Source organism: Balaenoptera ricei, chromosome 14 (genome assembly GCF_028023285.1).
Source record: "Balaenoptera ricei isolate mBalRic1 chromosome 14, mBalRic1.hap2, whole genome shotgun sequence".
In the NCBI taxonomy this organism is placed as follows: Eukaryota; Metazoa; Chordata; class Mammalia; order Artiodactyla; family Balaenopteridae; genus Balaenoptera; species Balaenoptera ricei.
In genome coordinates, this window is record NC_082652.1 from 35356993 (window position 1) to 35376580 (window position 19588).

Below are 19588 nucleotides of genomic sequence, written 5' to 3' on the forward strand. Positions count from 1 at the left end.
CCAGGTGCAATCAGGGCAGGCATAGGGAAGGGTAGGCCAAGCTGGGACTGTCACCGTGTGCACCTGGGCCCAGGTCTGCCTTTTGGTCTTAGGTCAGGGATGGAAGGAAGGTGGAGGAGGTCAAAGAAGCCCCCGCAGGCTGAGGCTTAGTCTCTATAAGCAAGAAGCAGCATTTAAGGCTCACCCTCCCGAGAGCCGACTCCCTGCAGAAAGTTTTTTGCTTGATACACAATTTACAGCAAGTCACAGACATTCCACCAAGTCAATATACACCCTGGACCCAGAGGAAATAAAGGAGCAGACAGTGAGGGCTTGTGTTTGACGGTCTTTGCAGGGGCTGTGTGGTAGAAAATGATTTCATCCTCAAGGCATGGCTCTGAGAAGGAAGTCAGCCAGCAAGTTGAAACAAAGCAAACAGCCTTATCTTGTTCTTGATTCATGGGTTCCTCTGTCTTCAAAGCCCTTTAGAGGCAGGACACTGAATTGTCACTGTCAGAGTAACTGCTGATGCAAAGTCCCCCCTGGGACCTTGCATCTGTGACTTATAAGACCTGGGGTCTCTGACATTTTTCTTTGACAAACCTTTGCTGCTCGCTGGTCAGACCCACTACCCAACATGGGCTTAAAATATACACATATAAAATACACACATGTATATACTAAGTGAAATCAGCCGGTCACAAAAATCACAAACACTGTATGATTCCACTTACAGTATAAGAGGGACCTAGAGTTGTCAAATTCATAGAGACAGAAAGTAGAAGCGTGGTTTCCGGGGGCTGGGGGTGAGGGAGGGGAAGCTCTTGTTTAATGGGTAGAGTTTCAGTTTTGCAAGATGAAAAGGGTCTGGAGATGTGTTGCACAACAGTGTGAATGTACTTATTGAACTGTACACTTAAAGATGGTTAACATGGTAAGTTTTATGCTACATATATTTTAGCACCATTTTTTAAAAAGGCTGCTGTAAGCAATCATGTAATAGAATGATTAATGATCATGTAATAGAATGTCAAGCCAACCTAGGTTTGAATCCCATATCTGCCACTCACTAGTTTTGGGACAGTGTTCTAAGTTTTTTGTTTAGTGCCTTAAAACCACAGCAATCGTGTTCTTATTTCCCAGTTTCTATGGGGCAGGAATTCGGGAAGAGCTTCGGCTGGGTAGTTCTGGCTCAGGGTCTCTTCCGAGCTTGCAGTTGGGTGGCTGGAGGGCTGGATCACTGGGGGCTGCTGAACACCTCTCCCTCTTCCTAAGAGCCTCCAGGCTTCTTCATGTGGTCTTTCCACGTGGCTGACTTGGGCTTCCTTACAGCATGGCAGCCTCAGGAAAATTGGATGCTTCTGTGGTGGCTCAGGGCTCCAAGCAGGCAGATGTCCCAGGGACTAAGGGAGAAACAGCATCACCTTTTCTGATCTAGCCTTGGAGGTCATGCACTGTCAGTTCCTTCCTACTCTCTCGGTCACGAGCAAATCACACACTTCCCCAAGTTCAAGGGGAGGGGTATCAGACTCCACCTCACCATGGGAAGTGGCAAAGTTCTAGAGCAGGGTTGGCAAATTACGACCCTTGGAACAAATCAGGCTCACCTCTCCAAGGCAGCCATGTCCGTGCATTTACATATTGTCTCTGGCTTTGCCACAATGTCAAAGTTGAGTGTTTGGGACAGAGACTGCATGGTCTGCAAAATCAAAAATATTTACTGTACAGCTCTTTATAGAGGACTTTCCTGACCCCTGTTCTAGAAGACCATGTGGGATGGACAATATTGTTTTAGCCACCTTTGGAATATGCCGTTGGCTGCAGGCAGGTTACGAGCTGCTCTGAACTTTACCTGGGTCTCCAACTCTGTAAAAAGGAATGATGATCATATGTAAAAAGTACTCAGCACAATTCCACACCTGTAACAGGTAAAGTATACAATTTAGTTCTTCCCCTTCTAGGCTTAATTATGATTTGAGAGTCGCGGAAAGTTGTTTACTGCCACTGTAGGTCTATTAGCAGTCAGAAATTCCCAATTTTAGACCCTCCTTGGAATTAAGGCAGACTTTACAGAGACCCTCTTTTTAAAAAAAAAAAAAACTTTATTTTATATTGGAGTATAGTTGATTAACAATGTTGTGATAGTTTCGGGTGAACAGCAAAGTGATTCAGTTATACGTATATTACATGTATCTATTCTTTTTTTTTTTTTTTAAAGATTGATTGATTGATTGATTGATTGCTATGTTGGGTCTTCGTTTCTGTGCTAGGGCTTTCTCTAGTTGCGGCAAGCGGGGGCCACTCTTCATCGCGGTGTGCGGGCCTCTCACTATCGTGGCCTCTCTTGTTGCGGAGCACAGGCTCCAGACGCGCAGGCTCAGTAGTTGTGGCTCACGGGCCTAGTTGCTCCGCGGCATGTGGGATCTTCCCAGACCAGGGCTCGAACCCGTGTCCCCTGCATTAGCAGGCAGATTCTCAACCACTGCGTCACCAGGGAAGCCCCTAATACATGTATCTATTCTTTTTTTAAATTCTTTTCCCATCTAGATTGTTACATAATATTGAGCAGGGTTCCCTGTGCTATACAGTAGGTCCTTGTTGGTTACCCATTTTAAATCTAGCAGTGTGTACATGTCAATCCCAAACTCCTTAACTATCCCTTCCCCCCCACCTTTCCCTGCTGATAACCATAAGTTCGTCAGAGACCCTCTTTTTAAACACATATTTATTACTCTGGAGGAAGGAAATGTTTGCAAGAATTCTTTTAAAAATGCAATCCCCCCTCCCCCGCCCCCCAGCCATCCTCCAATGCATTATTTTATCAGACTAGCTACATTTTTACCTTTCAGAGAACAAATACCTAAGGGACTGAGGCAATCTCATAAATTTGGAACTGAGTGACCGGGGAACAGCATGGTGGTGGCAGGTCTCCGATGCCCTAGGGAGAGAAAGACACAAGAAATTTGACCTACTTCACAGCTGTGCTCAGGGCTGCCTCAGCCTCAGACAAAGCAATGAAAAATGTTTTCTTGGCCTCCCCTTACCCATCGCCTCCCTTTCCTATTGCCCAGACTTGTTATCTCCACCCCGACCTCCTCCACCGGCCAAGATCGCCCAAGATCGCCCTTGGATTTTTTCCTCTCCTCCCCTGGATGCTTCCAAGGCCAATCCTCCAGCAGCTCCCGGAGATTATCTGCTTGTGACCCTGCTTTCCTCCCTGCTCCAAATTCAAGCAGGGTCCTTCTGGAGCCTAGTTATTCAGTGCTTCTGAACTCTTTCTCTCTAGAAGAAAGCTTCTATCCAAGAAAATAGAGACCCCTAACAGGCACTTACTGGGGTAACATTAGACCTGCCAGTCCCAATTCTCCCACTCATTTACTCAAAAACCACCAAAATTAACAACTGTTAATTTGTGCATCATTTAAACAAACTATATTCTGTCTCCTCTCCAAATTACGTTTGACTCCAATCACTTTTAAAATCTACTTAGCTTCACCCTGAGCTGTGTCGGAAGAATAGTTCCTTTTTATTGCAGCTGTATGTCGCCATGTTATTTTTATATCAAATATTATGAGTGTTTGGGGGGGGGCAGTTGGGAGGGGAAGTGTGTAACTAGATGATTAGAGAACACTCCCTCTGGCCCTATGAATTTTTACAGCATTTTTCCCTCCTATTTTGCTTAAATTTACAACTTTATGCAAATTTGATAAAACATTTTGTGGTATCCCCAGAGCCCCAGCTCAGCATCAGCCAAAGGCCAGCTCAATTTACGCTGCTCCAGGAAGAGTTGTGGTTTGGAAAAATTACTCAGCTGGCTGCCAAAAAAGTAAAAATTGTTACTACTACGGCTGGTGCTGCTCCTACAGATTGTTGTAAAATGAACAGAAAGTAGTTAAGCGCATTGCCCTAGCTCACAGACCTACTCATTTATGGACCTGGAATTCCAAAGACTTCTGGCTTTTCCAAGCATTCCGTTCATTCATAAATTCATACTCCCTAAGTGTACCAGGCACTGGGCCCTTTCAACCAATATTGCTTCCTTTACTCCGTTCTCCAGAATGCTTTTTTAAATTTTATATCCAATATCACTTATAAAATAACGTGCTGCCAACCATTCTCTTAAGCTCAAAAAAATTTTTTTGACAACATACTTTCTAATCTATCCTTAGGTTAGCGATAGAAAAATGGACTAAAATGACAGACATTGAGATATGTTTAGTAGAAAAGCTTTGGTTGTTTTGCTTATTTTTATCTCAGGTAAACATCTGGGAAGTAACTAAAAATAAAAGTATGTCTGAGATGGTCGATGTTTCTGAAGTACTTTTAGGACTAAAACCGTGAATGTAAAGGTCACATGAAATCAGAATTTTGAGTGTGTCTGTAACAGGAGCACTGCTGGTGGATGTACTGAACAATAGAGTTTTAGCCTGAGATTCAGTTTGTTTCATCACCTACCCCTTACCTGGCACCAGACTAGATAACTGAGACACCTGGTTGCCATGGAGATGAGATGGCATCATCGGATCACATCTGTGTACAGGTATAGCTTCAGAGTTTCACAGGCCTTTTGCACAGGAGCAGGGGTACACCCGGCTTACTAGCTGCTAAGACAAAAAGGGATTTCCCTTATGAAATGGTTGATGTTGTTGTTACCATGTACTATTTATTGAGCACTTACTATGTGTCAGGTAATATTCTGAGCATTTCTCAGGTATTACTTCATTTCATCCTCCCACCAAGCCTGCAAGGGTTACTATTCCCATTTCACATAGTAAAAAACTGATGTTTAAACAGATTAAACAGACTTCTCTAGGTCTGCCTCCAAAACTTATATTCTGAAATATCATGCATTATTACCTCTCAGGCATGGAAAGCAAAGTTATTGCTGTTTGCTTGATTTTTAGTAATTTAAGTGCATCATTTTTAGTAATTTAAGTGCATCATTTTTAGTAATTTAAGTGCATCATTTTAGGGCTAGTATCCTACCTAGTTACTTTGGCAAACTAGGGAGATTTAGTTGACAGGCCTTAAGCAGTGCTTGGAGAGGGTCTGTGCTTTTAAATTCTCAAGTACTTGAACTTAAACAGAGTGAGCTGGTCCCATTCACATCCTGCCCTCCAGCCCCCTCTAGCTGGAAGTTATTACTGTTGACCACGAGGGCAAAGGAAAACATACTTGAAAATGTTTTGGGTTTGTTTTTGTCTCTTCTGAACTGAGTGGTAATATAGAAAGTAGGAAGACAGTTTTAAACCACTGACAGGGATCCATCCCATAAGACCGCAGAAATTCGTGGCAATTTCTGCATTTTCCAAGATACAAGACAGCAGAGGCTGGGGCCAGTCATCCGTGTGATTTAAGGAGATGGGGGCTGCAGAGGGTGGGATGGGGTACAATGGCACAAAGCTGATAAAGACGGACCGGGCAAGCCACAACTCCCAACCTGAGGGGAGGGCTTGAGCTTAGGAAAGATGCAACACCTTCATAGGCCATTTTATTTTCTCCCCGCATCTCCTCCTCTCAGTAGGTAGCTCCATGGCTGGGAGGGCAGAATGTGGGGCGGCTCGAAGCTGGGTGGTGAAGGAAGGCCTCTCTAAGGAGAGGATTTATGAGCTGAGACCAGAGGGATGAGATGAAATTTTAACATTAAGCACTAGGGACAGGTATCTTAAAATGTGCTCTCACACACGGAACTTCTGCGTAGGGCTCTTCATGCTGTAGAAACCCCAACATGTGAAAAGGATAGGATCTCCCCACCTCCAGTAAAATCTCCTCGGGAGTTTTCAAGATGGTTTTTGTATTATTGGAATTTTGTTGTAACAAATAACGTAGGAAGGAAAGAAAAGAGAGCCTCCTTCCTGTGTTTGAGATATAAGTGCCACACCATGTCCCCTTACATCATATTAACTACATCATGCGTCTCATGACACTGTGAGGTTACCGAGGCTGTTACCCAAACTCAACAGATGAGGAAATGAGATGAGAGCTGAGTCATCTGAGGTCCTGCAGCCAGTAAGTGGCACGTCAGGATTTCACCAGGTCTGGTTGCCTTCAAGGCACTGCCTTTTCCAGACACCACTGGAGGAAGCTGGGCCACCATGGCTGAGCACCTCTTTGAAATACAGTCAGTCTGGTTTGGTGAGATCTTGTATAATAGCATTTGCCATACAGAATCATTTAATCCAACAAATAAGTATAATAGGAAACAAAGATCTACCTGATCACTAATTTCCCTCTGCTTTCATACCAGAGCATCAGCATAACAGGAACGAGCAAAGTGTGATGAATTCTATAGGAACATCTGTAGGAGGGGCTCACAGAACACAGAATCTTGAAGGATGAACAGGAGTTTTCCAAGCCAGGAAGGAGGCTTAGCATCTGTAAAGTCATTGCATAAGTGCCAGGCCAAACAGATCAATAAGCAAATCAGTAAAATTTTTAAAAATAAAATTAGAGTGGACTTCCCTGGTGGCGCAGTGGTTAAGAATCTGCCTGCCAATGCAGGGGACAAGGGTTCGAGCCCTGGTCCGGGAAGATCCCACATGCCACGGAGCAACTAAGCCCGTGCACCACAACTACTGAGCCTGCGCTCTAGAGCCCATGAGCCACAACTACTGAGCCTGCGTGCTGCAACTACTGAAGCCCACACGCCTAGAGCCCATGCTCTGCAACAAGAGAAGCCACTGCAATGAGAAGCCCGGGAACCACAACAAAGAGTAGCCCCCGCTCGCCGCAACTAGAGAAAGCCCGCGTGCAGCAACGAAGACCCAACACAGCCAAAAATAAAATAAAATAGATAAATAAAATTAGAGTGACTTAGATGGTAAAGGCGTTTATTTTCTCCAATAATAGCAAGTCTAGAGGTAGGGCAGCCAATGAATGTACCAAAATCAGCTTTGTGCCATCCTTCTGTCTTCTGGAGTAGGGGCTCCCTGTGGTCCCCAGATGGCAGCCACAGTTCAGGGTATCCCTTGCTGATGACAATGTCCGGGGGAAGAAAAGGGATGTCCCTGACTTGTGTCACTTTAAAAAGGGAGGTAAACTTGCCATGAAGCACTCGCATCAGAATTCCCTCCTCATCCCTGTCTTGTAGAACAATGAAGATTCAGCCTCCAAATCTAGGGAGGGGCCCACCTCCCCCAAAAGTCATGGCTGCTTGGAAGGGCCCTGTTAGCAAGGAGGGTGGTTATGAGAAAGCAAACAATGCTTGCCACAGGCATAAAGGCATGAAAAAGATGATATTCTGGAAGTAAGTTGTTAGGTGTGAAAATGTCAGGAGAAACTAATAATTCACACTGCAGCCAGGTGGTAAAGGAGTTATATGCCAGTGTTTGGCTGTGTCTCCAAAGTCCGTGTTCCTAAAGCTTTTGAAGACAGTGAAATATCAACAGTGTTAAGAGGTGTTTGTTATTTTTTTTTTTAATAATTTCCTTCAAAAACAAATGGTTAAAAAAAAAAGACAAAATACACAGCAACATAGATGGTAAAAATAAAGCTATTTAATTTAGTCAGGCATCATAGCAGTGTAGAAATAATAGTGTATCTGGTCTTTATTTTGACATTTGTACTTTTTTATGATTACAGTAGTAACACGTATTCATTTTTTTTAAATCAGAAAATTCCAAGAAGCCCAAAAATTAAAGTAAAAATCTTCCATAAGCCCACGGCTTGGCTATAACGACTTGGTGTACATGGGGTCCTCATATACATAGTGGTTTTATACAGAGTTGCAGTAGAAAGTGACAAATTTTCCGTCAAATGAAGGCAAGCTACTGCTGGTCTGTTTAGAAGGGAAAAAGCAACAAATAAAACAAATGTACACGCTGACTTACATTATAGAATAAAACATAGCACATAACATAGGGGGGAAAAGTAGTATAGCTATTGTTTTTGTTTCTTTTTTTCCCTAAAGGGGTGTTATTTCTGGTTTGTTGACTTTCTATTTTACAGAGCAGGTTATCTAACCCCCAAACTCTGTAACTAAGGAAATAACACAAGTCTCCATGAAAGCAGGGACTGCGAGGTGGTCCTGGCCGGGAGGGATGGGGGATGGGGTACAGGAACTGAGGACAAGTCTCATCCTGGTGAGTTACAGCTTTGGTCCTCAGAGTGGCATCAGATCAAGGCACGGGGGCCTCAGCACTAAAAAAGCCACGGGGATGCTCGAATCGGCACCTTGAGGAAGGCTGTGTCCATCTGTGCCTCTGCAGAAGGGCCTCTACAAGGGGTCAGGATGCAAAAGATTCTTGAATTTTTCACTTCCAGTTTTTAAAAGGAAATCTGAACATCTCTGCATCTAACAGCAAGATTGTTTTTTAAAATGCTGGGACCTGCCTGGGCAGGAATCCGTTATGAATGCTGTCGGCTTTTGGTTTTTTTTGTCCCCTATTTCTTTAATTTTATTTATTTATTATTTAAAAATATTTATTTGTTTATTTGGTCGCGCTGGGTCTTAGTTGCAGCAGATGGGCTCCTTTAGTTGCAGCTCAAGGGCTCCTTAGCTGTGGGATCTAGCTCCCTGGCCAGGGATCGAACCTGGGCCCCTGGCATTGGGAGCACGGAGTCTTAACCGCTGCGCCACCTGGGAAGTCCCTTCTTTAATTTTATGATTCTCTTTCAGGCACACTTTTTAGTGGCACTACCGATTTCTGGGTAGAAGGTTTTTTTGTTTGCAGCTTGCTGTTAAAGATCTATAGAAAGACAGACAATATCCTGCCACTAGAGAGCTGTTTGACCTTGGGAAAGTCACTTAACCTCTCTGGTCCTTAGAAGATGCAAGCCAGAGGTTCAGAGTGGCAGCCTGGAATAGATCTTAGAGGTCTTTGAGCTCTGCTCCTCTGTATTATCTGAGGCTCAGAGAGGGTGAGTGACCAGCCAGGGGTACAACAGCTTTCCCCGCATTTTATTATTTTGATTTTTAAGAGGAGGAGTCCAGTGAATTCGTAAGTTAATTAGGTTGTGTTTGAAGAGCAAATGAACAAGAGACACTTCAGTGTAGAAGAATGAAAACTAAAGCTTTGAGAAATAGAGATACGATATTTTATAACTATCCAAATGGGTTTGTAGGAAGGAAGTGTGAACTGTGTAAGATGTGACACATTCAATGCACACTGTTTACCCCCAACAAATATTTACTGGCTGCCCCTTGGAGCTTAAAGTTCTGTAAGGAACTGAGAAGATAATCATGATGCAATAAGTGCTCTGTCAGATGAAACGTGAGGGGTTCTCATGAGGACTAAGAGGAGGCATTTAGAGGGACTTCCGGAAGCCTTCCTGGAAAAGGCGACACCTCAGCTGATACCTGAAGGAGAAAGAGGACAGAACGTTCCTATAGGGAAATTCCATCTGCAAAGGCCAGGGAACTTGGTGGCTTGAACAGCTAAAAGGAAAAGTGGTCGGGAGGACGTGGAGTTCTGAAACCTGAAAGGATGAGGAGGAACTAAGTAATTAGAATCTCCAAAGCCCCAGACCCACGTCTTTATCCCGAGGGCAGAGCTGTCAGCGGGATCCGTTCATAATCTCCCCCTCCTGCTCTGAGCGTGTATAACAGTTTGGAGCCAGGGACAAGACACAGCCCGTGAGACCAATTAGAAAAGTATTTCTCAAACTCCTGACAGACAAGATACATTCTACCTGTTAACCCAGAATGTACACAGATCTCGGGACACACACTGACACAGGCGTCCCGAAACCAAATTACTTTTCCTTTGTTTGATGCACACTGATGTTTTCTAATCTATTCCTTTTTTTTTTTTTTTGATGGTGAAACTGCATGACCCACCTCAACTGATTTCGTGACCCGTTAATAAGTCACAAGTAGTTTGAGGAACGCTGAGGTAGGAAGTTGCTGTCATCCTCCAGAGAGGAAACAATAGCATCTAGGGAAGCAGAAAGGTGGATCGTAGGATGTGGAAGGGTTCCAGAAGGATTTAAGAGATAGGAGGGAAGGACCCAAAGGAATTAGAGGTGATGCCCAGAGTTGTGGCTTGAACTCTGGGTAGAAAAAGGAGTTACTTGCTAAGATAGGGAGAGTGAACTTGAAGATCTACTAGGAGGGTAAAGACACTGAGTCTTTGAGAAATGCCCATTTTGTTTGGTCAACACAAATGTACTTCTTCATTTGAGGCCTATCTGAAGAAAAAGCGTCTAAAGGCTACATTATGTAATTCCAGAAAGTGGTCAGGTTTTACTAAAAGAGGGAGCAAAATGGTGGCGTTGAAAAGGAGGAAACCATTCGTTGTGGGGCGGGGGGTAGGTTCTGCAGTGAGCCTCAAAATCCTACTTAGAAAGGACAGTCAAGCTATAAATCCCAAGGAAACAACCCAGATCGAATACTCACCCGGTGCTTTGCTGCGGCTGCCATCAGGGCTTTTGTAAGACAGAGAATAGGGTAAGTAGAGCCTTTGACTTTTCAGGTACCAAACCCGATGGCAGGAGTTAACTTCTTTACAAAGTTGGCACCACTTTTAGAATCCCCGATCACTAGTTCAGGAAGGGAGCGGGCGTTGCTTATGCACTTCTTGTAAAAATGAAAATCCATTAACTTTATTCTTCATGCACGTTCTCCAACAGCATCGGGTCAAAGGGACTTTATTCCTTCCTCCTTTCAGAGCTTCCAGGTCCCAATCTGGCTCCTTCTAAATCTTTTCTTTTACAAAACAATAGGGAGTGGTGGTAGCCTGTGGCTAGTTGAAGATTTTGAACAATAGGTGTTTCTGAGCCGGGTTTATTGAAATGGTCCTGTCTGTGTCCTGGGGGTAGATTGTAAATGAGATGTCGACAGGAGCTCTTTTGTGTGGATGGCATTCGGCCTGAAAGAGAGGAATTTCCTTACTGTGCTAGTATTTAAAGTAGATTTGTTGCTGCTTTTGCTAAAACTTTTTATCCAGCTGCTGGAGCTAACAGCACTGAATGAGTCACTCGGTAAGACTCAGACTTCCTGCCCTCCCTAGCAGGGCTCCGACTCTGTCATTTACATTTAGAAAGGACAGACTCCTAAGAAGATTGCTTAGATTTTCATCAGCTTGAGCCTCTTTTTCAGATCGTCACGGGGACCTGAGCCGCCAGCAATCCGTTACCCCCAGGAGAGGGTGGCCAAGCCGGGCTGTTTTCTCACTCCCTGGAAAACTTCTGGCTGTTTTGCTCGCTTTCTTTTTAAAATCCAAGGAGAGAGACAAACACCGTCTCCCGCCTTACGCCTTCCCTTTTTTGTAAACGACAGGCAATTTCAGTTTACTGTAATTACCTCGGGCTGAGGTTGAACCAACTCCACACTTAGAAGATAAGGCAACAGTTTTATTACCTCTCAGCCAGGTGCCTGGGGGTGACAAGGCTGGCTTTTATCTGGAGACGTGGCAAGGTTATCAGTAACTGAAAGGGGCTGAACCTTTGAGCGGTGGCCATTAACATGCTTCCCTTCCCTGTGATCAATTTCCTAACTCTTTATTGGTAATTAATTTTGATCCAAAGGCCAGCGCTGGTCTCCTCCAGTGTTTCCGCATTCCGGCACCTCAGCACTTCGGCAATCCTACTGATAAATGGTGTAAATTGCAACCACGGGCCAGTCCCGTAACATGAGCTTGAAATTCCAAACAAGGTCCCAAACATACAGCCCACTGAATAGCTTAACATCCTCTCATTTGGTAGGTTTGCAGTGGGTATAGTTGGTTTTTCAAAGAATTGGTTAATAAAACCTTTCACCTACGACAGTAGAAATCCAAAAGAATCAAAATGACTTCGCTTTACTATCCATGGTTCCTTTTGAAAAGTAAAATGTAATCCACAACAGGAGGCAGTGCGGGGCTTGTTCTAGATTAAAAAAAAAAAAATTTCTAGTGCTTGATCTATTTCTGTCTACAGTTCACGGACATGTCTAGCCACACAACAGTTTATTCTTTAATTCAAGCTGTTTTACATGGAGTCTCTCTGTTATCTCTTGGATTGGAAATGTGGGATAAAAACTTGTGTTCTGAAAATGATTTTCCAACTGTGTCCTGGGTAGAGCTTTAATGAATGAGGAATTGCCCTTAGGGATCAACTTTTAGGTGAGTGTCCTGGGCTGCATCAAATTAGCGCAGCAGCCAGCCGGGACCTAGCTTGGAACCACCCTCCCGTCAGTACAAAGTCCGGTGGGCCAAGAAGAATGTTACTTTTATTCTTTGGCTGTGAAGTCAGATCATAGCTTTAGGGTACAGGATGAGAATGCGGAAGAGAATGATGGAAGGGATGGCTCACAACACACACACACACACACACACACACACACACAAGCACACACAAGCACACAACCTGGCAGATATGAAGTGTTTATCTCCAAGCGTTTATCTTCAGACTACGCATTCTGTAATTTATATAGACAGCATTCCACACTGTGAGAAGAGGCCAGTTAAAAGCCCCTACAAGTACCCCTGTTACCATTATAACAAAAACCAACAAAGGTGCTTCTGCCGACGGTGTGTGAAACACAGTGACAAACCAATGAACACCCAGGACTCACATGGTCGAGGAAAGAGAGACAATGTCAGAAGTAATATCGAATTTGAAATTGGATTCCTCTTTTCCTTAAAGATGTAGAAACCTTGCCCACCCACCAGGCCAAGCCCACCACCTCCCAGTCACTACCCATCACCCATCCTCCTCCTGGGCCAGGCTGGGACAGAGCTCCGTCCAGGACCAGAGATGCCCTGGAGGAGGAGGCCCCTGGCGGGGGCTCTGACGCACCAAGGCACCTGAAGGGGTGGGTGGCCACCATCCTTCAGCTGCAGCTCTGAAAGCCACAGGCCAAAACCTGACCTTGCAACTACTTGCAGTGTGACTGTTTCACCTTTTCCTGCAGACAGACAGGTTAGAGTACCCAGGCCCCCCAGGGTGTGCCATGCAAATCAGCTTTCTACAATCCAAAAAGTTCTGAATTCCAAGCACGTTTGACCAAGAGATTCAGAAAAAGGCTTCTGGACATTGCTCTCGTGAGGGTTCAAAGGAGAATCTTAATGACAGAAGTATAAGGCAGCTCTTGAAAAGAAGAGAAAGGGGGCTTCCCTGGTGGCACAGTGGTTGAGAGTCTGCCTGCCAATGCAGGGGACACGGGTTCGAGCCCTGGTCCGGGAAGATCCCACATGCCGCGGAGCAACTAGGCCCGTGAGCCACAACTACTGAGCCTGCGCGTCTGGAGCCTGTGCTCCTCAACAAGAGAGGCTGCGATAGTGAGAGGTCCGCGCACCGTGATGAAGAGTGGCCCCCGCTTGCCGCAACTAGAGAGAGCCCTTGCACAGAAACGAAGACCCAACACAGCCAAAAATAAATAAATAGATAATATAAAAAAAAATAAAAGAATTCCTTTAAAAAAAAGAAGAGAAAGGAGGCTTAGATGAGAAGAACCCAGGTTCCAATCAGACCCCACGCTGCAGAAGGTGGGCAACCCAAACTCTCTTGCCTCCAGTCACTTGTGGAGTTGGGATTATAGGTCCAGGCACCTGGCTCCAGGAAACACAGTGAATGAGGATGCTGGTGGGCAGTAGGTAGAGTAAACTGATAGATTTTAGTGCTGGCCTCACCAGTTTGCTGGGATTTTTAAAAACGTTTTATTGAAGTAGAGTTGATTTACAATGTTGTGTTAGTTTCAGGTGTACGGCAAAGTGAATTAGTTATACATATACATATATTCATTCTTTTTCAGATTCTTTTCTCTATAGGTTATCACAGAAGATTGAGTAGAGTTCCCTGTGCTATACAGGAGGCCCTTGTTGGTTATCTATCTTATATATATAGTAGTGTGGGTATGTTCATCTCAAACTCCTGATTCATCCCTTCCCACCACGTTTCCTCTTTGGTAACCTTAAGTTTTTTGTTTTGGTTTTTTTAAAAATATTTATTTATTTATTTGGTTGTGCCAGGTCTTATTTATTTATTTATTTATTTAATTTATTTTTGGCTGTGTTGGGTCTTCGTTTCTGTGCGAGGGCTTTCTCCAGTTGTGGCAAGCAGGGGCCACTCTTCATCGCGGTGCGCGGGCCTCTCACTATCGCGGCCTCTCTTGTTGCGGAGCACAGGCTCCAGACGCGCAGGTTCAGTAGCTGTGGCTCACGGGCCCAGCTGCTCCGCGGCATGTGGGATCTTCCCAGACCAGGGCTCGAACCCGTGTCCCCTGCATTAGCAGGCAGATTCTCAACCACTGCGCCACCAGGGAAGCCCCCGGTAACCCTAAGTTTGTTTTCGATAACTGTAAGTCTGTTTCTGTTTTGTAAATAAGTTCATTTGTGTCAGTTTTGAAAAATTAGATTCCACAGGGAACTCCCTGGTGGTCCAGAGGTTAAGACTCCATGCTTTCACTGCCGTGGGCCTGGGTTCAACCCCTGGTCAGGGAACTAAGATCTCACCAGCCACGTGGCATGGCCAAAAAAAAAAAAAAAAATAGATTCCACATATAAGTGATATCACATGATATTTGTCTTTCTCTGGCTTACTTCACTCAGTATGACAATCTCTAGGTCCATCCATGTTGCTGCAAATGGCATTATTTCGTTCTTTTTTATGGCTGAGTAATATTCCATAGCATATACATACCACATCTTCTTTATCCATTCCTCTGTTGATGGACATTTAGGTTGCTTCATGTCTTGGGTATCGTAAATAGTGTTTCAATGAACATTGGCGTGCATGTGTCTTTTTGATTTTTTAATGGTTTTCTCCAGATATACGCCCAGGAGTGGGATTGCTGGGTGATACGGTAGTTCTATTTTTAGTTTCTTCAGGAAACTCCATACTGTTCTCCATAGTGGTTGTACTAATTTACATTCCCACCAACAGTGTAGGAGGGTTCCTTGATATTTTAATTTAATTCTGGCAAATGACCAAAACCCAACTGTACAGTGGAATTGTGAATGCAGTCTGAAGTGGACCTTTATGAACCCACTGTAAAGTCTGATGGTGTTTGCTGTGTGGTGCAGACAGAAGAAAACTGGGGGGCCCCGGCCAAGTTCTTCTCTGGACCTGTGTCCTCATCTGTCAGTGACACAGTTGGATAATGAAGTGTCATTTTGAAGCACTGATCCTGTCATCTGAGAGTCAGTCAGGGGCTGGTGTCCTTTCTGGGCCCAGCGGGCTGGTAGACGGTATTCCACAGCTTAACCCACAAAGTCTGTCCTGTTTTTCCTTTGAGGAGGGGGGTTTCAGGGAGGAAAGCGGAAAGGAGTCGGACGAATAATTAACTGCCTCACTGCACAGATCAGGCCCCCCTACATGCCTTGCTCTCCAGACACAGGTAATTATTTCTCATCGTGCTCCAACTGACAGGAAGACATGCTGGATACATTTTCTTTCTTCTCTGCTTCCTCATATATCCTGTTTCCCCCAGTTTGCCTGATGCAGAAGCTCTGCTCCAGGTGGAGCCAGCCCGCCAAGCCCTCTGTCCACAGGGCAGCAGCACCAGGCTGCTTTGACACAAAGGTCTGCCTTCTTTCCGAAGCCCAGGGTGTTGGCCAGAGAGCAGAGGCTCCTGATCGATCCAGCCAGAGGTTTCAGTGAGGACTCAGCCCGATGGACCATCATGAGACGTGACCTCACCGGGTTTGGACACAGCACCCTCGCTCTGCATGGCCAGCTCACCGTTTCAAGGGAGACCAGTGGGCAGTGTGTGCCCGAGACCCTGCTCCCACCTGGAGCCAGTCAGCCACTCCATCTGGCCTCAGAGCTCAGCACCCCCTGAGGTCCGCTGTGTGTCCCAGACACAACCCCACGGCGGACAGTCCTGCTGGGCTGTGTGATTGCATTCCAGGTTTCCCTTGCTTTCCAGGTCCATGGTACAGGTGTCATGAAATGAGACCAGGAAGTCAAAGAATAATAAGGAGTGGAAGGAACTGAGGAGGAAAGGCAGCTGCTCTGGGGAAAGGGCAGTGAGCATCACAGCCCCACATGGATAAAGCCCAGCAGAGAGGGTGGAGGAAGTTAGGTGGATAAACCATAGGACTAACTGCTTCCAGCTGATACGAGATGGGCCTTTCACATTCTAGCTCCATGTCAAAAGCTGGCCAATCACAGCTGCATTTGGCCAGCACTTGACCAAGGCCAAACAGAAGTGGGCATCAGTGATGGGAGATTATGTTGCAACATCCAAGGTCACAGAGACTAGCTTTGCTGAGTATTCATTTTCTTTCTACCCTGGTGACCTTGCTTTCCTAATTATTAGTCCCTTTTTCTGCTTCTCCAGGAAATCCCTTCTCATCCCTGTTCCTTCCTTCACGGAACAAGTATTTACCACCATACTACTACGTGCCATGCATGGTCTAAGTACTGTGGTCGTCATGAATACAATGGACAACAATGCCTGACCTTGTGATTCTTACATCCTTAACTAATTCCTTTCTCTCAGCTTGGTCAGGAAAAAATAAAAAATTTCACCTAACAGGGAACATAGGCAAGTATTGCTAAGAAGTGACATCTAACAAGAAATGAAAGCTAGCTGATGAGAAGCTTCAAAGCAAAATGTCCTTCCCCACTCCTGGCACCATCCTTACCCCAGGTATCCCAGGCCTGTTATCTTCCAACAAGACCCAGTCTTGCCTGAACCTGAGGAGGTGGGACCAGCTGCCCAAACAGGAAACCTTATTTCATTCTGTAACCCTGACCTTGGGTCCTGAATCTTCCCCTCCTGTAAACAGTCCATTCAACCCAGGAAGACCTGCTGATTTGGCTGGGACAAATTCTGAAAAATTCACATAATGTTACAAACATTAAAAAAGAAAAAAAATCCCTAGACCCTAGAGGAAGTGGTATATCTGATTCAATCGTTAGAAATTGCTTTATAAAGTCATGGAACAAATGGAAATTTAATCCTAACAGATGACACTGCCAGGGCAGTCACTTGTGTGCCTGGATGACTCAGTAGCATCTGTTGGAGCGGCTGGGAAAATGAGCCATGAAATCCTGAAGGCATTCCCTGCTGGAAGCAACGGCCCCGCCTCGCAAATTAGTAAGCCAGGCGTTCTCAACATCCTGCTGTGAACCTTTGTGCCTAGTTCTATGAAGGTTATGACTCACCTGAGCTACCGGTCAAATGATTCTTACTCAGAGCCCTCAGTTTTTAATCTTTACTATTAAATGATCAAGGCAACAACCAGCCGAATGTCTGTCTACTTTCAAGATGTTCCTTTGAAATGACAGACTTTAGGCAACAACTGGTTTTACATAGGGTAACCCTCAAATTCTCATGTTAACTGGTTGCCAAGCTTCATTAAAGGGTCACATTAGAGGCTTTAGACCTCCGTCCCTGGACCTGGGCCTTCTAAAATGACTTTCCTCCAAACAGCACTTAACTTCCTTTAATTTAGTTAATTAATGGAAATTTTTGAAGAGAATGGTTACTTTGATCTAAACCCCTTTCTTAGTTTCTGGTTAACATTTCCAGAGAGGGACAAAGAGGGATGCCCTCACGCCTGGCAGAAGCTACCAGCAGCTCACAACTGCAGTCCTTCCTCCAAATCAGAGACCATGGAGGGCGGGAGAAGCCCTGAGAGGAAGAAGGCTGGTTAAAACTACTGCCCTTGGCATTTTCGTGGGTGTTTGCCCCAGACAGAGAGAAAAGAGCTAGGGTGGGGCTGCAAAGCCCGCTCTCTGGGAAGCTGGGTCTGCAGTTTGGAAATCCTCAGTCATCCTTGCAAATCAACTAACTGGAAGCAAGCGACGGGAATTAGAAATGCTTCTACCTGTAAGCTTCCTGCAAACAACCAACAAATTCAGATAAAAATGGAAAATGCAAGTCCCACCCACCAGGAATCCTCAGTTTCCTGGCTATTCATCCTCACTGCCATCCACCTAACCAAATGGCCACAGCAGTTTTTGCTTTTCAGCTTGCCAAGGAAAGAAAAACTGTTGCCCTAGCGGCTGCTTTGGAAAAAAAAAAAAAGGTCAGCAACCTCAACCCAGAGATCTTACCCTGCAGCACGGGTAAAATTTTTGTTGAGGTGATAAGTTAAAAAGCAAGACTTCTGACTCTTGACTTCCACTCTGCGTTTTATGGTCAAACGCAGCCCGGACGTCCCGCGTCCCAGCGTGACTTACCTGGGAGCCGAGCCTCGGACTGAAGTTGTACCTTGAAAGGTACATCGGTGATGTTCCGAGCTTGGTCACAAGGGGGCGCTCGAGAGCCGGGCTGCCGCAGCAATACTTTGTTTTCTCAGACTTGGTGTGGCGAAGGGGGAGGGCGTGGGGAGGAGGAGGGGGGTGGCGAGGGAGATGCAGCTGGCTTTCAAAAAATCCTTTTGTTCTCTGAAATCCTGCCGCTTGCCGTTTTAGAAGGCAAAGGTTGCCACGTTACCTGTTGCCAGGGTCCTGAGAGTGCTTGGGGAAAATGTGGGCGACAAAGGTAGCGTACAAAGTCCTGGGCTCGGTGGCCTTCCAGCCCTTTGGCCGGGCTTGGCGCTGACATTTGGAGAGCAGCTGCCGCGATCGCCGAGCATTGTTTGGTTGTAGTTCTAACAGAGGAGTGGCTGCGTGTTACATCATTTCCAGGCATGAAGTGCCTGGGGTTTTTTTTGTTTTGTTTTTTTTTTTTATGACTAATTTTCGGATCCCTCCCTCCCTGGAGTTTGGGACAGAACATGCACTGTGCACGACAGCCTCACCTCAGGAAGCCCAAGTTTTGTAGCAACTTGTTAAAATAACTCGGGTGCCTCAAAAGGAAAAAAAAAAAAAAAAAAGCTATGTTTCTGAAACAAACCTTTCCATTCTTCCTTCTGAGAACAATGCTGTGTTTGATTAGCCATGGAGGCTGCTCCCTGAAAGATCTGCTCTCCCCACCAGGGCCGGGCTGCTATCGGCTGAATAGATCTCTGAGCCAGACAAGCCTGGGCTCCGGGCATTTGTCTGGCATTAGGAAGCGTCTGGAATACTAGTAACTACCAACTGGCGAGCCTTATGACTACAAGAGTTCTTACACCACCCTTCCCTCTCCGTCCACATCCCTCTCCGCCCCCCTCCACCGGCACACAAGCCTGCTTTTCTCTACTTCGAGGGAGGAAAGGTTAGCTCGTTTCTGTGGTTTCCGTGGCAGATAGCTCTGGTGGTAATCAGTCCCGTAGCCACGTACCTGGAGCCAAAACTAACCAGGACAGAGGCCAGCAGAAGCCCTGGGCCCGCCCCCCCAGGAGCCCCGCGTCCCGTCCCCGCAGCCCTCTGATCACCGCCTCCTCACCATGGGGCCAGCAGGCTGCGGACCGCTGACCACCACACTTTGGGTGGCCTGTAAATGTTAAGCTGCAAATGTTTTGAAACAAGGGAGCGATTTTTCCATGTGTATTTTGTTTCGTGGAGTTTCTCTCCTTTTGCAGAATTTTTCAAGTTGCAGCTGGGCACCCCTTGCTGACCACTCCAAATGCATTCATCCTCCAGACCTTTGCGCTCCTAGCTCAGTCCTCTGGGTCAAAGGACTCCCAGAGGACTGAGCTAGGAGCAGTTTCCTGGAATTCCTCGTGGAGAGCATTATCTTCTACTGGACGCGGTGTTTCAGAGAAGGCTTACTAGGCGGATGAATACAGGTGGTTTGGCTGAACAGAAGAGGTGGGACTGGAAGCCCTGTGAACATCTAGGAGCTGCATGACTTAGAGAAGTCAGTTACCTA

The 19588-nt window shown here is 45.7% G+C and overlaps 1 protein-coding gene and 1 long non-coding RNA gene across 13 annotated transcripts in view; one reads left to right on the forward strand and one right to left on the reverse strand.

The window, feature by feature from the left end:
- The window catches only part of DLGAP1 (DLG associated protein 1), a 328621-nt gene that overhangs the window by 242497 nt on the left and 66536 nt on the right, over positions 1-19588 (forward strand). The gene's annotated exons all lie outside the window — the stretch shown is intronic.
- Positions 729-18460, reverse strand: LOC132348036 (uncharacterized). Of its 7 annotated transcripts, XR_009497339.1 has the most exons (6): positions 18031-18460; positions 10316-10787; positions 4442-4580; positions 2822-2917; positions 1779-1845; positions 729-1382 (listed from the first exon to the last, which is right to left on the reverse strand). It is a non-coding gene; the product is annotated as an uncharacterized LOC132348036 (long non-coding RNA). The 7 variants fall into 7 exon arrangements; XR_009497343.1 differs by lacking the exon at positions 1779-1845 and having other exon boundaries at positions 2840-2917; XR_009497340.1 differs by lacking the exon at positions 1779-1845.